Genomic DNA, 8,122 nt, shown 5'->3' on the forward strand with positions numbered 1-8,122 from the left:
TTTTGAAATGTAAAAGCCTTATGATTGATTTTCTTTCCTTTTTGTTGCTCTTTCTCATGAAAAGTTTCTTTAATGGTACGTCTCTAATATTAAAGTTAGATTCAACACATCGTTTTCTTTTAGAGATTAGTTTTTCAAATTCTATCCTTTTAGCTCGTATTCATTTAATTAAGCTTGAAGAGATAGAAGTTGTTCGGAAATAGGAGGAGGTTGTGGGTTTGACATGATGAGGAATTGAAAAAGAAAAAGAAAATTATAAAAATTGATAGTACTTTAAGATAAGCAAGAAAACAATATGTGCCAAATATTTCTTATGGCCTTGCTTCAAATTTGATAGAAGTCATATGTCATGCCAATTTTTGATCGAGTAAGAATTAACCTCCAAGTTTCAAAGAAGTCCGTAAGTGATTTTGTAAGCTTGGTGGAACCTCGAAAAAGTTATTGCAGTAGCTCTCAAATAATTCTTCAAGATGGTAAACTTTGATTTGTGCAAGCAATGGTAAAAAGTCTTGAAGACGAATTGCCCCAAAAACCTTGCTTGGACTAAATTCAAGGAGTATGAGAGTGTTGGGGGTGAAGAGAAACTTGGTGCATAAAAACTTCCACTTATTCCTGAATACAGAGTAAAAAATAAGACACCTTCAAGAATATTTAAGTGTAGATGGGTTGACAAATATATCTTCCCAATAAACCTACAAGTATAGAATTTGGGGCAAATCTTTCATTTTTTAAAACACAAAATGGTAGTTTCTAGTGTATTTTGGCGAATCTTTCTTCAAAACCCCTAACAATTGGGAAATTTTGGGCAAATCTTTTGACAAATGGTTTTTGTAAAATAGCCAAATGTTTTTGAAAACCTTGGGCTATAAATAGCCCCTATTTTTTTTTCCTTGCTTGAATAGTAAAAGAAACCCTCCAATGTTGACCTTTCTGTTTGGATGTATAGCCTCTCAAAGTTTTTAATCTCTTTTTTTGTTCACATGTGCAGACCATGGAGCAATGTGTGCAGAAGTAACTAAGCAATAAGGAAACGTATTTTATCTCCATTTTCTTAAGATATAAAAGACATTTTTCTATTCTTAAATACACACATAAAATTATAAAATACTGACAACTCTCAAAGTTTTTAATCTCTTTTTTTGTTCACATGTGCAGACCATGGAGCAATGTGTGTAGAAGTAACTAAGCAATAAGGAAACCATTTTAGGGCTTGAAAAACAAAGAGATGAGTGGAGAGTGAAGAAGACCTCCTTAGGTCTCCGCATGCAACAAAAAAAAACTCAGAGATGTTCACGAGATGAAGCTAGGAAGTGGTGGCATAAAAAAAAGAATACATACAATGAAGTAAGCTCTTTTCTATATATTGATTTTGATAGTTGTTACTATAATAATTTTATGAACCTTAATTAGTATTGTAAATGATCATGTATATCAATTTTTGCATTTGATGTTAGATCACTATTGCACCTTGAGGAAAGAACCAATGACAAAACCTTCTGGCACACATTTAAGTCTTCTTTTCGATTGCCAACGTGCAGAAGCAATGATGAAGGAGAAGAACTATAAGAAGATCTCACAAAGGCAGATAGAAGATTTCATCAAAGAGAATCAACTTAATCCAGAGGACATCAGGCAATACTTGATAAGGCAAGTATCTCACACAAAGGGTTCTCAGGCATCTATAAGACTTTGCAAGAAAAGGAAGCATTCTCATATGAAGGCATCATTAACTACCAAATCCTACTTCAATAATCACAATGCATAAACAAGTAAATGAAGAGGTGTTGCAGGCATTGGGAACCCCATTTCATATTGAAGACACGTATACTGCACCAAAAGGAGATGTAGTCTTCAATAGATACAATAATATTTTCTATGACTTGGAGGCCCTACAATCATATCATGTTTAGGTGTTTGAAGTAGCTCCTGAAGAGTGTTAGGGTGTCCTCAAATTTGTGATAAAGCTTGATGAGTGTCAAATAGTGAAGGAGAAAAAGTTAGAAAGGGTTACATCACATTGATGAATAGAACACTTGATCCATCTATTAAAAAGGATGACCATATGTTTTAGTGTTCAATCCAAAAACAATATATTCTCTTTGGGATCCTTTGAGTTAAAATTTATTAGAGATTAGTTTGTGTAAATGAATTAGCTGATTCAAGCACTGCGTGTGGCATACTCATGTTTTTTAAGGCATTGTAGTTCATTTCTAATCAAGTTGGCTAGAGGTTCATTGATGAGTTCTTGAGTACATTGTCTCTTCTCTCATCTCTTCTTTCTCACATGGTATCAGAGCCTTTGCGTTGATCATTCCCCTTGCCTTTGCCTTTGTCCTTGCCTTGGCTTACAAAAGCCGAGTCCTTTTTGTTTTGCTTGCGAATAAGGCACTTATCATGAAGAAGACCCATAGTCTCTTCAAAGGAAGGGAAAGGAACTCGAAGAAAGATGTTATCTTTGAACTATTCAAAAGAAGAAGGCAATTTACCAAGTAGCTTGTGGACCAAAATGCTTACCAATGTACCAAACTCTTCAAGTTGCCGCTTGATTCGATTGAATTCTCCAAGCTTCTCCACTATGTTGTCGGATTCGGAGATAGAAAGCTTATCCAAATCTTCTTCCAACTTAGCCATCTTAACCGTTGAAAGTCTTCCATATTGCATTTGTATAGTGTGCCATAATTGTTGAGCCGTACTCCTTGTAGAGAGAAATTGAGACACAACCGATGTAGACATGCCATGCACAAGTAAAGCTTTGGCCCGTGCATCTATATAGGTTTGATATTGAGAAGGCACCATATGAGGAGAAGTGATTATAGACTACACCCCAGCGCTTTCCAAAAGAAGTTGCATAAACAAGGACCAAGTCTGGTAGTTGTTTGGGGTAAGCTTTTGTGAATCGGAAAGACTTGGAAGGCTCAAAGATTGAGTGAATGGGTTAAAGGGCTGATATGATTGAGTGGGGAGAGGAGTAGTAGTGGAAGTAGTAGAAGAAGGAATCATAGTAGATGAAGTTGCCATAAAAGGCATAGATGATGTAGGGGGATATACCATAGAGGGCATAGAAGTATGTGGATAGGAAGGCATAAAGGACAAAGAAGAAAGAGTGTATGGATCCATAGAAGGTAATGGATACGACAGAAAAGAGAAAGTAGAAGCACCTACCGAAGAAGGAATTGCACCAACTTCCGTTGTAGTAGTTGCCGGTCCAACCGTCGTAGGAGATGTAGGATCCATAGTATCTTCAAGTTTGCCTTTGTCTTTTGGAGTAGAGGACTTCCGAGATCCCATAGGGAGAGGAGGGTGGGAAAACACAAGGGAAGAAGTGTCGTACCTCCAAAAACGCAGCCCAATAGATGGGCTGTCCACCAAGGAAGTATCTCCAAAATATGCACAAAGATAGTGCAAAAACGCAGCCACAAAACGCAGCCGATATATGAACCAATAGACTCCGTAGAAACCACCAAAAGAGGGCTGAGAATGTAGCCTTAGGTAGAAGGAGTATGGAGGAGTTGATTGTCCACAAAAACGCAAACGCAAAGTGTGTAGCAAAGTGAAATTTTCAGCCGGTAGAAAGGAGTAGAAAAGAGGATGAATATGTACCTCAAAACACCATGAAGAGGGCTGAAGTTGATGATGAAAACGCAGCCAAGAAATCTCTCCACAAGAAGCCTCCACCAAAAAAAAACGCTACCGCATGTAGGGAAAACTAGTTGGCAATGTTTTCACCGCGTAAATAGAGTTGTAGGACTCGGATTGAAGTGCTTTAAAAACACACTTGTAGAGGATGGTAAGGGGTTGGTTTGAAGCCTCTTGCATCATTGAATGAGTGCAAGGATGATGAGTAAGGGCTTCTGCAAAAAACGCAAGCAGAAATTCTGCATGCAAGCAGTCTGCAAAGAATAACTCAAAAACGGTGAGGAATTTGCGAAAACTTTCTTCTGCAAGTGGCGCAGGCACAATCCTAAAAAACGCATCCGTTTAGTAGATAATCAAGAATGTAAGGGCTTCTGCAAAAAACGCAAGCAGAAATTTTGCATACAGGCAGTCTGCGAAGAATAACTCAAAAACGGTGAGGAATTTGCGAAACCTTTCTTCTGCAAAGTTGTAGACCACGATGATTCCAGTACGTCTCGTGGGCACAATCCTCAAAAACGCATCCATTTAGCAGATAATCAAGAATGAAAAAATGCAATTGAAAGCGGGGTTGTTGAAGAGGACTAGAGGTAGAGATTAAGCAGGATAAAGAGGCTCTATGTGCGACAAGGACAAATCAAAGGATTCTTCCAAGGAGTGCACTTTCTGTGGTCGTAGTGGCCATACGGAGGATCGTTGTTTTGCTAAGAAGGCGGCATCTGAGAAGGTAAAAGCTGAACTTGAATCCAAATCTAAGGGTTCTTCTACATCAACATCTTCTCACGACAAAAACAAAGACAAGAAGGAAGACGGTAACGCCAAGATTGCATATGTTGCTATGTCTTCTACTTCTTCATGTGACACATCACTTGTGGTAATCAAAGATCTTGATACACATACTGCGGATGAGTGGATTGCCGATAGTGGTGCTACCTCTCACATGACAAATAGTTCTTCCTTATTGGAAAACTATGTCTATCTCTTCATCAGTACACATTGGTGATGCTTCGTCTCTCCCTGTGATTGGTATTGGTGATGTTTCTTTTGGAGATGCTATCTTACATGATGTTTTGCATGTGCCTAAGATGTCTGCCAACTTATTTTCTATCTCTAAGGCTACTTCTAAAGGTCTTGGGGTTTACTTTGATGATGAAGTGATTGAAATCATTGATAGACAGTCACTTTCTTGTGTGGCACATGGTTATCAAAATGCTGGGCTTTATCATATAAGCTCTTTTACAGCACAGTTGCCACCACATGAGTCTCATCTTCATCAATTACTTGCTTCTCCTAAAGCACTTGTTTCTAATGAAGATAGTGATCTATGGCATTTCCGCTTTGGCCATGTTCCTCTTGCTACTTTGCAACATCTTGTCTCACATGGCATGGTTACAGGTCTACCAAAGCTTCATAAACCTCGCCATCATATTTGTTCTTCTTGTGCTCAAGGAAAGCAATATCGGGCTTCTTTTCCAGAGGAGGCTACTCATAGGGCCACACGCATACTTGAGCTTATTCATACTGATCTTGCAGGACCTATGGAAGTACAATCGCTTGGTGGATCCAAATATTATATGCTTCTTGTGGATGACTTCTCTCGTAAATCATGGGTTTATTTCTTACCTAAGAAGTCTGATGCTCTTTCTCAAATTCTGAATCACCTTGGATGTTCATCTACTCCGACACTCATCTACTCAGATTCACAGAGTGCTATTGCTTTAGCCAAAAATCCAGTTATTCGAGAACGATCCAAACACATTGATGTTCATTTTCATTTTGTTCGTGATTGGATTTCTGAAGGTCGCATTCACCTTGAGTATTGTCCTACCAAAGATAATGTTGCTGATTTGTTTACTAAGCCTCTTCCTCGACCTACCTTGGATTATCTTCTTCAGCGCGTTGGCATTGGTCCTCCCATTTGGACCTGAAGAGGAGGTGTTGGATAGGTGTCATCTCCAGATGGTGTCACGCTAGTGGCACACTCTTTAGCCTCTAGGCATTTTTGGGATTTATAGCATTCATTTCCATTTTTTCCTATTTACACACATTTTTGGGTGGAGGAAAGGGTGGAGGAACTTTCCTATATATATGAGGCATTGTAGTTCATTTCTAATCAAGTTGGCTAGTGGTTCATTGATGAGTTCTTGAGTACATTGTCTCTTCTCTCATCTCTTCTTTCTCACATACATAAGCAAGAGAACCAAAGACTTAAAGACATGTGTACATAAGAAAGAGAACCAAAGACTCTCAAGTAGTCAACCTTAGTTTTATGACCATGATAAGCCTCAAACAGTGTCACAGATTTCAATGCCTTTGTGAGACATTGTTTCAATACATGTGCAGTGCATGCGATTGCCTCCATCCAAAATTTATGTGGCAAGTGGTTCCCCTTGAGTGATCATATATCTAGCCATCTCAATCAAAGACCTGTTCTTTTGCTTAGCCACACCATTTTGTTGTGATGTGTGTAGGGCAAGGTAACTTGGTGCTTTATGCTTTTCAAGTGACAGGAATTCCACAAAGCTTGAGACATATACTCCCCCCCTCTATCACTTCATAAGGTTTCCACCTCAAATACTTTCCAATTCCACATGACCACCTCAAATACTTTCCAATTCCACATGACCACAACAAAATTGTTGAAAGCATCTAAAACATCTGATTTGTGGTTCAACAAAAACACGCAAGCAAAGCGTGGAAATCATCAATAAATGTGAAAAAATAAGTGTATCCTGGATAAGATGGAATTACCATAGGTTCACATACATCTAAATGGATCAATTGGAGCTTTTTGGAAGCTCGAACACTACCATCCTTTGGGAATGCAAAGCGATGAATCTTTCCCAAAATACATGCTTTGCATATATGTGACTAAGGTAGAGAGAGAGAGAGTAGGCATATTGTTCACCATTCCTTGCTTCTGCAAATGAAGCAAACTCTTAAAATTACAATGGCCAAAGTATGCATGCCATTACAAAGTAGCTAGATCCACATAGTTTCTAGAAGAAGAACTATTCTCATCAACATGATGAGCACATGCATCATAGTGATCCAAAACATAGAGCCCCACTTGCATAGAACCTATTAACACAAGGTTATTGCCATACTCTTTGTGTTGCACAATGCATCTATCATCTTGAAAAGATATATCAAAACCTTGTAGTGTAAACATAGAGGCTGACAAAGATTTCTTTTGTTACTTGGCACATAAAGTACATCATTAACCCTAAGAGGAGATCCATCCACACATGAAAGCATCACCTCACCCATGCCTTTGGCAGCACAGAAGCATTGTTGGTGCATGTGCCTTTCTTACCATTGGGAGAATCAACAAGAAATACAAACAAGTCTCTATGAGAAGTGATGTGACATGAAACGCCACTATCAAACTACCATAGTGCTTGAGAAGTACCACTATAATATGCATTGTTTTGCCATCATTAAGAACAAATGAGAAAATGCCATACATCATGATAGGCAAGAGAAGCTGCATGAACATCATGAGATGTAGTAGAAGAGGTGGGTGCAAAGGAAGAGGATGCATCCACATGATTACTTGCTATATGTTTCTTACCATCCTTCTTCTCTTTAGCTAATCTTTTCCTACATTTATTAATGAAGTGCCCATGTTTGTGACAATAGTGCCACTTACCCTTCTTCTTTGGGTCATTTGAAGCCTTCTTTGCATATGTATGTGTACCCTTGTTTGCATTATGACCTGTGTGCTTTGGGTATTTACCCTTGCTTCTAATGATAGCCAATGCATCATCATTGCTAGAACCAATGAGCACTGTGTTCTTCCATTGTTGTTCCTCTTCAAGAAGAAGAGATATAAGCTCTGCAAAATGGTTTGGTCTGGTTCTCATAGAAAGAGAGAGAGAGAGAGAGAGAGAGAGAGAGAGAGAGAGAGAGAGAGAGAGAGAGAGAGAGAGAGAGAGAGAGAGAGAGAGAGAGAGAGAGGTTTTGAAGGTAGAATATAGAAGGTGGAAGTGAGGCTGGGATCTTGTTGTTCATTTCTTCATCAGAAATGATCTCATCAATGTTAAGAAGTTGAGTATAAAGATCTTGCACCTTAGTTACATGCTCTATCAAGTTATCACCTTCATTCATGTTCAACCTATCTAGTTGTTGCCTCAAAAAAAAATCCTTGCCTCGTTTTTGCTTCCAAATAAAGCAAAAAGTGTGTCCCAAGCTTGATTGTTGGTGGTACATGACTTGATGTGAGGCATAATTGATCTCTTCACTATCAAGCAAATGATAGTCAATGCAAGCACATCCCTTTGCTCTTGAGTTGGGAGAATCCTTGTAGGTGTTTGGTTGTGCCCCCTCTCTTTGCGGAGTTACGACAGCAGTAGGAGCCAGATGTTCTTCATCACCTATCACATAATCCCAAACACTACGTGCAACAAGTAGTTGTTTCACAAAAAATGACCATAGGGAATAATTAGAACCATCCAATTTGTCCTCGCTCGATAACATATTAAAAATT

Source organism: Cibotium barometz, chromosome 59 (assembly GCF_041138505.1).
Source record: "Cibotium barometz isolate CiBa-2024 chromosome 59, ASM4113850v1, whole genome shotgun sequence".
NCBI classification, from domain to species: Eukaryota; Viridiplantae; Streptophyta; class Polypodiopsida; order Cyatheales; family Cibotiaceae; genus Cibotium; species Cibotium barometz.